Source organism: Sylvia atricapilla, chromosome 14 (assembly GCF_009819655.1).
Source record: "Sylvia atricapilla isolate bSylAtr1 chromosome 14, bSylAtr1.pri, whole genome shotgun sequence".
NCBI lineage: Eukaryota > Metazoa > Chordata > Aves > Passeriformes > Sylviidae > Sylvia > Sylvia atricapilla.
Genome location: NC_089153.1, coordinates 18,860,941 through 18,874,909, shown reverse-complemented (window position 1 = coordinate 18,874,909; position 13,969 = coordinate 18,860,941).

The window sequence follows — 13,969 nt, the reverse complement described above, 5'->3', positions numbered from 1 at the left end:
GCTGAGGCGGGGCCGAGCCCGGGGCTGAGGCGGGGCCGAGCCCGGGGCTGAGGCGGGCCCGGGGCTGAGGCTGAGGCGGGGCCGGGGCTGAGGCGGGGCCGGGGCTGAGGCGGGGCCGGGGCTGAGGCGGGACCGGGCCCGGGGCTGAGGCGGGGCAGGGGCAGGGCCCGGGGCTGAGGCGCGGCCGGTCCCGGGGCTGAGGCGGGGCCGGTCCCGGGGCTGAGGCGGGGCCGGGGCTGAGGCTGAGGCGGGGCCGGGGCTGAGGCGGGACCGGGCTGAGGGCGGGCCCGGGGCTGAGGCTGAGGCGGGGCCGGGGCTGAGGCGGGGCCGGGGCTGAGGCGGGGCAGGGGCAGGGCCCGGGGCTGAGGCGCGGCCGGGCCCGGGGCTGAGGCGGGGCAGGGCAGGGCCCGGGGCTGAGGCTGAGGCGGGACCGGGCGGGACGGGGCCGGGGACCGCTCTCCGGGCGTGCCGCCAGAGGGCAGCGCGGGGACACCGGGCCGGGGGCAGACAGAGCGGCTCGGAAATGTCTCGGTAGGAGCGCGAGGAAGTGACTGTAACCCATGGAAGTGACCGTAACTCTAGAGCCGCAACGGTGGTCACCGGCTACAGGGTCGTGGCTGGCTCCCGCTTCTGTTTCACTGAGGGGGTCTGCGCCGCACCTTCGGCCCTTGACAGGCTCAGACTCTGGAATCGCCTCCCTCTCTATCAAATCTTTGTAATTTCTCTGCCTAAAATGAATTTTAAATTATAGAATAATTTCATTTTGAGGAGTGGGTCAGCAGTACACAGCGGCACTTCATGGCAGTTGATGTCACAGAGACAAAATGCTCGGTACCTCCAGTCCAAGGCCACAGGGAGCTGTGTGCACTGCCAAACAGCCCTTTGGGAAGAAAATTGTCAAGAAAATCTTATAAAGTAAATGGAAAGCATATCTGGAAGTGCAAACTTGTAGCCAGGTATTTATACCTATCTCATCCTTTTTACACTCAAGAAATCTAAGCTAAAGAATATCAGATTGTTACAGAATAGCCCAGCACATTATTGTATTCTTTAGTAAAAAAATCTCAAACACTATGTTTCCCCAAGAAGTGCAGTTCATATCTTTAAAGTGCTCTTAGAAGACTGAAACATATTAAACGGGTCCAAAACACAGAAAATTGGATCTAGATTTAGTTCAAACATGTTCATTTCCCTTGCAAAATAATCTTCAAATAATGAGTGGAGCAAAGAACTTGAGCCAAGCAGTCTTGTTTCCTTTGACTGGAAAAAAATGGACGGAGCATTTAATATTAATATATACTAATTTAGAATTAAAGATAACAGATACGCAGTATAAAATAGATGTTTGCTACAAGGCCTGTGGGATGAGCTCAGCTCAGAAGGACTTTGTGGATCCTCTCTGGATAAGGCCGTGGGGTGCAGATCATTTGCCTGTACAAACATCCTTCACACTAAATAATGTGCAACACAGTAGTTCAGTAGTACAGTAGTACTTCAGTGACCAGACTAGGAGGCATTCACTTTTCTAAAAATCTCTAATAAAATTAGAAATGTGTTTCAGGGAAACTGCTGGCAATGGGAATTGGATCAGTAGGGGTGTAGAAAAGCTGCTGCATGAACTCCCAGCCTGAACACCTGCTGGAGTAAAACAGGAGTCCTTTGCTGATGGAGTGAAGATACAGTGCAAGAAAACCTGCAGCGTGTACAGATACAGCTCAGAATGGTAAGGCTAGGTATTAATAACATCTGTTATGTCTGATTTTGCCATCTCCTGTGTACACGTGGAAGCATGGCCATCCAAGGGATCCTTTTTTTGAGAATGACAAGAACTCTTCACCAAATTTTGGGTCCAGAATGCTCTGGGTGTTTCTCTGGGACAGCGGCAAGATATCTTCAGCTACAAGACAATAAAAGGATGGGAAAATGCAAGGGAGTTGCAGACTGTCCTGGGACAAGCCATGGGCATGCCTGGTGTGAATCTGCCCCTGGTACATGACAGCACATCAGCCTGCCCCAGGCAGGGTGTATGGTGGTCATACAAGGCCCCAGGCTGCAGCTGTGTGGGCCATCCTTGGCCTACCTTTTTTTAATTTTATTTTATAATAAATTACTTTGGCAAGTGAGGGACTAAGCGCTGTCCCAGACTATGCTTCTGTCAGAGCAGGCAAGTGCTCATGGCTAGAGTGAAGCCTGGCTATATATTAGAAGGTCTCTGGGTTGTTTCTGTAGCCCCTTTGGATGGCAAGAGTTTTCCATTCTTTCGGATATTGTCTGAACATAGTAAAAGCTCTAATAATTGGCAATGTGCCATCTGCTTTGTTTGGGGGGAGGCTAAGTCTGAACATGGCCAAAATATACATTTCAAAGCCCTGTTCCTGCTTGGGCAGAGATGCACTCCAGTTTGTGCTACACTGACAAGAGGCCATTGTGCTACATCTGCTCCAGTGCCTGGACAGCAAGTGACAGCCATGAACAAGCTGCTTTGCACAACAAAGAGAATCCTGTGAAAACCGTTTTAGAAGCCTGAAACGGGACTGAGACTAGAGATATAATGATTTCAGTGTGTACAACAGATGGAGACTTTAGAGCATGGAGCCACTAATCTATGGATTACAGACTCCCTAATTATAGACTAACATTCTCCATTTATGAGAGGCACTTCTGCCAAGGGAGGGATCTTGCAGGTCAGTGCTCAACAACTGAATGCCATTTTAGGGAAAGCATGGAGATTGGAAAATGTCACTGTACCATTGTCTTGCTCATTTGTATCTTCAAATGCTGCATGGAGTTCTGCTCCACTGCAGATCTTGAAACTGGGACAACTCTGGTGGGCTTGATGTGCACTCAAAGGCAGGACCCCAGCTGCATGAAACAGGCTTGTCCACACCAGGCACTCCCTTGGGGATGGATTGGCTGTCAGCAAGTCACATTTCTTAATATAAAGAGGGAGCCTCCAAGAACTGGTAACAAATCTTCAGCACCTCCAAATACAAACCTCAACATTGACCATAATACTAATCCCAGTATGGTCCCATCTTACTGAGTTCTGGCCTTGGAGCAGATGAAAACACTATTCCTACTCCTTTGTGCCTAATTTTTTCCCAGTCAGTTATATAACAAACCATATAGTGAGATGTACAGGGTGCACAAAACTAGCATTACCTTCAACTGATATCTTTGAGCCCTGGGACACAAGAATGAAAAACAATCAACAACCAAGCAGGTGACCCCATTGTCATGGGCCCTCTATATATGACCCAAACAAGGGTCATCTGTAAATTAAGGTCAACAACTCTTTTATTCCAGATCCCTAACCCTAAGAATCCTAATCCACACTGTCAGCCTGAGCCTGCCCCTGTGTAATTTGTTGTTTCGAGACCCAGCTACATGACAATGACTTGGAGAGAAAACAGCTTTGGCATTGAGGAACCTGGAGTGCCTGGCTAGAGCCAGCAGGGCTTTGAATCCAGAGCCCTAACTGACACCCTGTCACCAATTCTGCTTCCTGTCATACCTAAATTAATGATAACTCTTTGCTTTACTTCCGGCTATATAGTACACCAACCTTCCTTGTAAAATGCAGAAATTAACCTAATGCTATAAATTGCCCAACTGCCACAGACACAGGAAAAATATCCATATTTGTGCCACATATGACACAATCGGAGAAACAAACCCACTCAGTAAAGTTCTGAGTCCCCAGGCAAGCAAGACAAACTCTTTCATGTGCTGGGATATCAGTTGCTTACTCTCAAGTGTTTTAAATGCTCTGGCCTTGAGTAGACCATTTGCTTTAATAAAAAACTGTGATAAAAACATAGTTAGGATCATCTCCAGCAAGATCCTTCTGCAGTAAGGATCAGTGACTCATTAATTCTGATTTCTTTACAATAGCCATAGTTATGTGTGTTCAGAGATTTAAATGGAACTGGAAATCTTTTATTTGTACATTCTTTGTGTTTTCAACCATCCCAGAAGCTAAGTCATGTTAACATGACACAAAACATACTTTACAAAACAAGATTATTATTCTGCTTTGCATGGTCCAGAGGAAACATAATGAGCTTCACTTCCTGGAGACAGATAAAGGAGGTCTGAGACCTGGCAGAAGACAACATATTTCAGCAGCAGTTTCCAAGTTAGTGATCTGAACTCTTGCCCAGGCATGCAGAGAATACAACTGGATATTTTTTAGGATTAATGGAGAGACTACACTGAAAAAGAAGGTAGGAAAATGGCAGATTGGGAAGTGCTCAGCACACAGGAAAATAAGTCTGTTTTCATTAGTCAGCTAAAATAGACCTTTATGAATGGAAGCCAAGGAAATCCTTCAGGATCATTCTGACAAGTAGCACTGGATGCAGTTATATTTTAGGTCCTGAGTTTGCAAGCTGTGATACTCTCCCTAATTTAAATCCAAAGAAATATTCTAAACTACAAAAATATCATTAGTTATCAGTGTAGAATGTGTGAAACAGTTTTTCAAGATGAGAACTTGTCATAGTTTAACCCCAGCCAGCAACAAAGTACCACACAGCTGCTTGCTCACTTCTCCACCAGCAGGACTAGGAAGAGAATCAGAAGGGCAAAAGACAGAGAACTCATGCATTGAGATAAAGACACTGCACACACATGCAAAATAAACCAAGGAATTAATTCACTGTTTCCCAAAGGCAGGCAGGTGCTTAGCCACCTCCAGCAGAGTGGTGCCCCATCCCAAGCAATGGTTACTTGGGAAGAGAAATGCCACCGTTCCAAATGTCCCGCCTTCCTCCTCCTTCTTCCCACCATGTTAGATACTGAGCATGACCTTATCTAGTATGGAATATCCCTTTGGTCAGTTCAGGCCATCTGTCCTGCCTGAGTCTCCTCCCAGCCTCCAATGCACTCCCAACTTCCTTGCTGTTGTGGCCATACAAAGGGCAGAAAAAGCTTTAGTTCTGTGTAAGCCCTGTTCAGCAATAACAAAAACGTTTTTATATTATCAACTGTGTCCAGCACAAATCCAAAACATAGCCCTGTACTAGCCACTGTGAAGAAAATTACCCCATCTGAAACCAGCACAGAACCACACCATCTTAGAACCATGGTAATTCTCTCAGTCAGCATGCTTTGGGGCTTTCCTTGCCATGTTCCCAGCAAGGCTTCCTCGGTTGCAGATGCCTGCACTGTCCCCAGCACTCGACTTTGGGTTGTTCCATAACTGCCCTTGTTGTTAGAGCTCTGCCATGAAAATCTGAACCTCTCTGGTCCTTTCCTTATTGTTGTGGAAAGTGCTAATAATACTCAAAGGAGAAACGTGAATGCATTAGAACTATTCGAAACTATTAATAAGCAAGTTTCAAACAAAGTAAAGTACAGAAAAAATTACAGAAAAGGTACACACTCCTTAACAGGACTAATGCATACATATTACATGTCTGTAAGACAAGCCAGAGGAGAGCAGTGGGCAGCTGTGTGAGCTGGAGGTCAGACCCCCTGCAGCATTAAGTGTTCCAGAGAGGTGATGCTGGGAAAGCCCTCTGTGTAAACCTCTTCTTCCAGAACCAACACACACTCTCAGACAAGACTCTTGGTTTTGAATACAGATAGAAAGCATTGGTGCTAAACTTCCTCTGTCACTTCCAAGAATTAAGAACAGGTAAGAAAAGCAAAACCAACCAAGTACTACAGTAAAAACCTACAGAAGTTTGGGCTTCTTTGTATATAAAACAGAGAACTTTTAAAGTGGCCAGTTTCCCCAAGATCCTTCTTTAAGCCCCAGGTAAGCCAGCTAGTAGTCAAAATTGCTTAACTGATAGGGGCTGTGAAAAGAATTCAAGCATTCCAGCTTGGCAGGAAAGACAAGCCTCTCTTTTTACATTCTCAGCACAGAAACTTCCAGAGTTTACTGTGGTATCTGTTACTTGGATTTTTATCAGCTAGCCTAGTCACTGAATGAAGGATTTGAATATTCTGAGGGACAGCCACTTAGTCTAAAGCTGTAAGAACACACCATGGATATGGTACCTAACACCGTTCAACCTGCACAAGTGTGTGGGTGACACACACAGGCTCTCACTTCTGTATCAATGTTTACATCAAAAATAACAGAAAGGTAAATCACTAACAGTGAATCAGAAAGGCCACAATGCAAAAGTAACCTGCCATGTTCTTAGCCATGTTCTACCAAGAAAAATATCTTACCCCATAGCAATGGAACAAGTCCAGGGAAAGGGAAAAGGATTTTAGCTTCACAGAATGTGAGTGGTTCATTTGGCAGTTATGGTCTCAAATTATATATGTTTTATGGATGCATAAAAGCTGCATTGCAGGTAAGGCACTAGCACATCTGGGTTGCAGACTGAGTTCAGTCTCAGGTATTCAAAGCTTATCATAACAGATGCAACAACATTCATATGCTTTCATTGGGAAATTACTAACAAACTGCCTTTCACCATTTCCCAGTCCAAAACACCTTACTGTGTTTTGAAAGTTCACAGTAATCGATGCTAACTCACCCATGCTCTGGAAAGGACCAACAACAAAATCCTGCAATTTCACCTTGGGCTCCAGCCTCTCCATCAAGAAAGCATCGGTGCTCTGTTCACTGTCTCTCTCTTTGGTCTTTATTTTTTCATACTTAGTAAAATGCATAAAAGCAGTGATACTCAGCACAATGGAATTTTGTGGTGCACAATTCCCTATTAGACAGCCTGCAGTCTGATGAGTCATCTCAGCTCCTTCCACCACTGTCTGCCTGAGGTGTGGCACTCATAGTCCACTGGTTTAGAAGTAAAAAGCAGCCGAGATGAAAGAACCAAGCCAGAATTTAGGAAAAGCAAGAAGCAAAGGTGGGTATGAGCATACAGACAAAACCTTGATTTTAATTTAATGTCTATGCAACATAGTAATCCCACAAAGTAAGGTGAGGATTTCCCTAGGAAACAGCAATGAGGGGTAGTCTGAAACTGGCACAACCTGCTTTTCTCAAATTTTGGGTCTGTCACAGGCTGACCTTGATGTGGCAGGCTTTATTTGGGATTAAGTTCCCCTTTTTCATGTGATTTCTTCCAGGTGTATTTGATGCAGCTGAGATTGGGTTCTGGCATTCAGACATAGTCTTGGGTTTCAGAAGCAGCTGAAAAAGAGTTGAGGGAACAACCAATTCCAAGACTGCTTGCAAAAGAGTGGTCTTTCAAACAAGTGGAGGACAGGCTGTGTTTGGGTGATGGATTTTGGGAGCACAAAAGTGTTTTTCTTCTAGTCACTGCAAAAGGAGGACTGTAAGCTGTGTTTGCTTTTCCCTAGGAGATAGTGAGCAACATAGATGGACATTATCTATTTTTATCCATTTTAACATCTGTGTGGAAGGGACAGCCCACCAGTCCTTAATGGTAGCACAACTTAAAAGTGATTTCAAATGAGAATTTGGTGGGACAGTGAATACAGCCTGAACACAATTTCTAACATAAATAGATCAGCTGGAGTTATGAAAATTAAGTGAAAAATGAAGAAGTAGTCCCAGCCATGGCAAGCACAGGCTCTAGCTCCTGCATGGCATCAGTCACACCAGTTTACAGAATATGGTTTTCCTCCAAAGCAGCAACAAATGTACTGACAGGCAAGCAGACCAGGGTCTTCAGTCACCGCCTGGTTCCTGTGTTCCTGGTTAGCTTCTGTCGTGCATTATACCAGGGTGTGCAGGGCCAAGACAAAAATTGCCCAAATGGCAGCTCTGTTTCTTATACCAGCCTGGCCAAAGTATATTTGACTGCTTGCTTCCTCACAGTCACAAGAAACCATAAAAACAAACAAGCAAACATAGTACCTTTAAATCCACTGTAATTCTACTCTGCTGACATCTAATTACTCATTATAGACTTGTAATCACTGGCACATAATCACTAATTATCTCTAGATACACCACCTGTTTTTGCATCAATGTGCTCCCTGAAGCCACAGCTTGAAGGAGAGAGAGGTTGAAGGCAAGGACACTTTAGGTCTGCAGTGGTTGATTAGGTCAAGTGCAACACCATGGAAACAAGGAAATCTCATCTTAGTTCTCCAAGTCATTTCTGGGAATAAAAGCCAGCACAGAAGAGAATAGCTGGTGATCCCTAAGATAAGCTGGAATGAGAGGGAGTCACAATAGCAGATATGCTTGGAAGCAAGTCGGCATTTGCCATACAAAAGAGGCCAAACACAGAGTGAGACCAGCCAAGCCAGGCTTCACAGCATAGGGAAGATGCTGGATGATGCCACACAAGAAGCAGGGAACAAACAGGACTAGGTGGAAAGAGACTTATTTGGAGAGGAAGAACATTAACTGAAAGCAACAGGGCTAACTGCTCTTGAAGTGAATCTGGTGGCACACATCTGGCAGAATATTCTGGGCTTCAAACTTATACAGAATGCCTGTTTTCTTACATAAATTGATCTCATCCAGGCCTTAATGGTCCACACCAATCCAGACAGCTGTTACAGAGGCTAAAATCTCACCATTCCTGAAACTGTGATCCTGAAGTTACCCATTGACATGCAAACAACAAAAGATGTCTAAGAGTTTACTTGGCTGTTCCTAGGAATCTGGAGTTGCATCTCTGGGTTGGTCCATCTTCATAGAAGGTGGCTGGAGCTCACCTGATGTGCAGAACCTCCAGGGTCACCACCCATTCCTCTGTACTGGTTCAGGTGGGTCTAGCACACTCTAGCCAGGCTGGAATATTTAGGGTTTCATACTGATGCCCAGATCTGTTCTAACCCTCCCTTGAAAACATTACTTATCTCTGGCGCCTTATGTCCCCAACAACTTTATAACTGAGTGACTCAGTTTGCATCTGACTGCAAGGCCTGCAGTGCCATGGGAGTCCTTCAACACTGAGAACATTAGCAATCCTTCCTTGGAGGACCTGGTGAGGGAGAAGGGGAGTCCAGATTACCCACAGAAAAAAATTCAGAACTCTTTTTCCACAACTACTATTTCTTAACATTTTGACTAGCAGCTGATTTCAGGAGGAAAAAATACCCCACGTGTTGAAATATTGGAATTTTTCATGGGGTTTTGCTCAGCACTAAACAAATCTGGGAGCAAAAAGCATTACTGCATTTCAGAAGTATTCCTGGAATAACCAAGCAAAGAAGATTATAACTTCCAGCTGCTTATCAGGTTTGTGGTCTCTGTTAGTATGACAGACTGACAGCATGCTCAAGTCAGGCTGTGTGTGTTGTTTGAAATTACTCCCCCCAACAATACAATAGCATTCTGCAGTAGAAATTGCCACACTATTAACCTACTCTCCCTGTGGTTTTGGCATGAAATACAGAACAAGCTTTTCACAGAATCAAATGCTTTGCCTTTCTGACTCTGCAGTGGTTTGGCTTTGGTAAAGGATTTCACCAAGGACAACACCCTGCGCGGAGGAATTCTGCAGGGACCGATATGCAGAGCAGCCTGGAGAATCACAAAGGTCTGTCTCATCTTCTAACATGCCTATGTCTGAAAGTTTAGAAACTGGAGTGTGGTGATGGAGGCATCAGCCACTGGCCCTCTCCAGCTGATTGAGATACCAGGCTCATCAGTCACCTGCCCTTCATAAACATGCCATTTCTGGGTGAATAAAAGAGCCCACCCATCTCTGACCTCTGCTTCTATATCTAAGTGGGACAATCAGATGATTGACAATCAGATTCTATTGGCTCTTTCACTGTTTCTTTTGCATTTGTACTTAGCCTGACTTTCCCTGAGGCACGTGAAAGGCAGTGCCGGGGGCTGTCTTGACATTGCAGTGAGAATGATAGTAGAACAACCCTGTTTATCTGGCAGCCTCCAAAAACAGGACATGCTTGTAAATCATGACTGCACAGTATGAGAAGGCAGCTCTAACTTTGCATAAAACAAGACAACTAGGACTTACTTCATCATTGCAACTTATCATGCATGCAATAAAGGGATGCATTTTTTTAAATCCTGTAGGAATCAGAAGAAATCAGTGTTAACCTGCTACTGCCACTGTATCACTGCTTCTCCAGCTGAACCAACAGACCTTAGAAGAAAACATGCTATGAAAGCTTATGTGCATTTATCCTGCTCATAACTTATGCAATTGTTACACCACATCCTTTTCACATGCAATCAAAGATCTGCTGCCTCCAGACCCACAGGAAAATCAGTGTAAAACCACTCTGTATGGATCTGACATCAAGGAAGGAAATGTCCTCACTCAGGACATGGCTCAAGCTTGTCAGCATTGGTGAAGGAAGGGGTCAAATCCCACCTAATGTCAATAGTCTGTTTCCTTCAAACAACACAATATTCTCTAAGTCTAATGAGCATTGTAGTCAGAGCTATGGAGCCTGAGATACTTCCTGGTGTAATGAGCAACTCCCAGTGACACAGACAGCACTTTGTGAACGGCATGTCACAATATGGGACATGCTTCACTCTTTTAAACCATTTTCTATTTTTATTACAGATAGAATGACGTTGCACTAAGCATCTGAGAGCTGGGAACCAGCACAGAAGTTTGCCAGCAGAAGATGTAGAGTTTTTCCAATTAAGAAACTGCCCACTGCCCTGACAAATGGAAAATAAATTAGCCAAGTCATCAGAAAATACCCATCAGAGGACAACGGCGCCTTGGCAGTGGCAGGCAAGATGACCTAATCAAATACCTATGCTATTTGAATTATTCAGTTGGCAATTTAAATTTCTGTTCAAACATTTAAAAGATACCAGTAAGTTTGACAGCCTCATGGAGAAAATGCGTGAGAAAGTTACATGACACGTTGTGCCTCTCACTGGATACTGTGAGGCTCAGGCTGTCAGTGTTTAGACCCTGTGATTCCTTGCACAGGACCCCAGCTGGTGCTCTGGCAGCAGCCAGTGAGGACAAAGAAAACCAGCATTGGGGTTTTGAGAGCACAGAACATGAAAATGCTCCCCAGACAGGGTGATTATGCCCCATCTTATTAACTAATCCTTTTGCAGAAAGGGATTTGCTTAAAGACCACTTCCCAAAAGGCTGCATCATTCATAACTAGTGCAGCTCACCTTGTAACATGACTGCTTTCCAAGTATGCCTTAAACAGTTCTTACTCAAACAGAAAGACACGAATTAGAAACTTGCCACTACAGAACTTCCCATAAAATAAATGCTGTTCTCTAGATCAGAAGAGCAGCCTATGCCTTTTCCTTCATGATAAAACTAGCAGTGCCCATCTGGCGGGCTCAGCTCAGATTCCTGACCCACGAGGACCAGCACTTCTGCTCGGGGGTCAGGATATGAACCCAGCCCTCAAGCCAAGGAAACCCTTGCAGGTTTGCAAGGTTGGCTCTGGTGGGTCCTTTGGCAGCACAAAGCACATCAGCCCACACGCCTATCATCTCCATCCTCCCTGGGCTCAGGCAGGGATCCTTCCCACTGGATCCCCTCCCTGATCTTTATCTTCAGTCTACTTTGTACAAAGAAGCAAGAGGAGAGCTGGTTTGCCAGCCGGGCTTGAACTGCACCACTCATGACCGTGCCTGGCAAACATTTTTGTCCATGAGCATATAAACGTGATTTAAAGAAAATTTATTTAACTACAGGGGGCAGACATTTTGTCATTGTACAATTAAAAGCTTCACATCAGATCCAAGACACAGATATACAGAAATATAAATAGTGCCTTCTGCTGGGCTCAAAACCAACCATGCAGTGAACACGCAGTGAACACAAGCTTCAATTTTCGTGGTATGCTTGAACTAGTAGCCTTATAACACCTAACAAAAAGGATTTTAAAAGTGAATAGCAATTTGAAAAGCAAAAATCAGGAACTGTCTTTTATACAGTGAATGATTTTCATTTAAAGTCAGATTTTAAGGCCTTCACTTCCCAGAAGAACCCTGTAGTCCTTTACTGGTACAGATAATTTCAGTGCAACCATCTATGCAGCACAAGGCACTAGGAAACATAAACATTGGAATCAGGATTTAAATAAATATTGCTATTAAAGTACAATGCTGAAACTTTTGCATGTTTGCAGAATCAGACAAAGGCCAGGCCCTGTTCCAGAGAATTTTAATTCCCCATGAAGTTGCACAGCCATACGGAGATGTCCCAGCCAAAACAGGCAGTTCACTCTAACTGCACTGTGGTTAGTGCACGCAGGCACAAGGCAGCCTGCAGTGCAGGGGGACGCTGTTCCTCCCGGGAGAGGCTCACTCCTCACGTGCTGTTGCTTGGCCCCGAGGAGGCAGGGGCTCAGCTTGCTGTGTGAAGCATGCCAGCCGCCAGCTCCGACCTCAGCACAGCCACTCACCGGGGGCAGAAGCTGTCTGAGAGAGTGTTTCATTTTCTACTCAGTGGGTCCCACTTGCAGCAGGAGGAGGATAAATTCTTTTATGCTAAGATAGTCCCTTAGGAAGGTGGGCAGCCTTAGGACCTGGTGGGCAGCCACTTCGTGTGCATTTGCTTGGCCAGTACTGGTGGTCTTGCTACTAAGCATCCGGTTACAGAAGAAGAGGATTTGCCAGGAGAATAGGAGTAGAAAAAAAACTCCAGAACGAACGTGTTCTGGCTATTTGAAAAGATATTTCCTTCCCTAGCTGCCAGCCACTGCTGTTGCCCCTGAACCTGCAATATGACAGTACTGGGCTCTTCTCCTGGCACATCCTAGTCAGGCGTCAGGGCTCTGGTGCTGAGCAGCATAAAGCCACAATACTGGGGCAGCTGCATATTAAAATTCATGTAAGAGCCCAAGAACAATCAAATGCAACCCTCTCTAGTGCTGCTTTAGAAAAAGTAAGGGCAGACACTGACCATTATTTCACTGTGCTGTGTAACACAAGTCTTTTAAAGTAACTTCCAAGTTTGTAGACACAGTCTGTTTATATTTAATGCATCCTCTCTTCTCCTAACCCTTTAGACCTGAATAATTAGTAAAAAATTCATAGTCAAAAAGTTATTATAGATTAGTCCACATAGACGGAGATAAAACGGACTCAGTTAATGCCACTGGTACAAGTCCAGTTACAAAAGCAGACTGCTTCCCAGCGGGCAAAAGGAGGTAAATGCTCCCAAACCATTTCCTCCCACACAGCCTCAAGCCTCGGTCTGCCAATGCCCCCAGACTCCCTCTCTAGGCTTAATAACAGGGTCATTTTTCTCCATGATGGGTCAGGCTCCATGTGGATTTTCCTGACGAACCACCAGTCCTCAGAGGACTGGCAGTGTTTTGTTTTTGCAGAAAAAGTTGAAAAAAGCATGACTGACAACATCTCGTAACACAGAAACGTGGTGTGAGAAATCACTTGACAGGATGTAGAGCCCAGGTACCATGTACACTTGTTCTAGATAAAGAAATGAGCACTTGGCGAAACGATTTTAGTCAAAGCTCCAGTTTTGGTGCTCCCAATAGATTTCACAGGCTACTACTGTTATACAGCCATTAGCATTTGTAAGACTCAGTCTTAGCTGTCTGTCTGTTCTTCGGGCCTCCAGCACTTTTGAAATGAAGTTGGCAATGGAGCTCTCAAAGCAACACCTTAAACTGGCCAACACCCGGAGCTTGTTTGCGCGGCCAGTCAGGAACGCGTGTGCTCGCGTTTGTGCAGGGGACATGGCTTGTGTCTGGCCGCAGCGGCCACCTTCCCGCAGCGCCTCTGCAGGGACCACGGCCCAAGCAGAATGAGGCGCGGCCCCGGGCTGTGAGCAAACGCTGGCTTGTGGGCTGCACCACGTAGCGCCGGGGGAAAACTGACACGCGGCCGTCGGGGCTGCTGCGGGTGCGTCCGGGTACCGCCCGTCTGCCGAGCGCCCCGCGCGGGCGGCAGCGAGGCGCTCCCGTGTGTCCGCTCCGTCCTCACGGCTGGAGCATCCCGGGAAGGCGGCGGGTGCCAGCGACCCGGACAGCAACGGCAGGCCCGGAGGACACCGCAGCAGCCGCCCCGGGCCCGAGCGAGCGCCACCCGCCCAGGCCCCACCGGCCGTCAGCCGCCCGTCGGGCC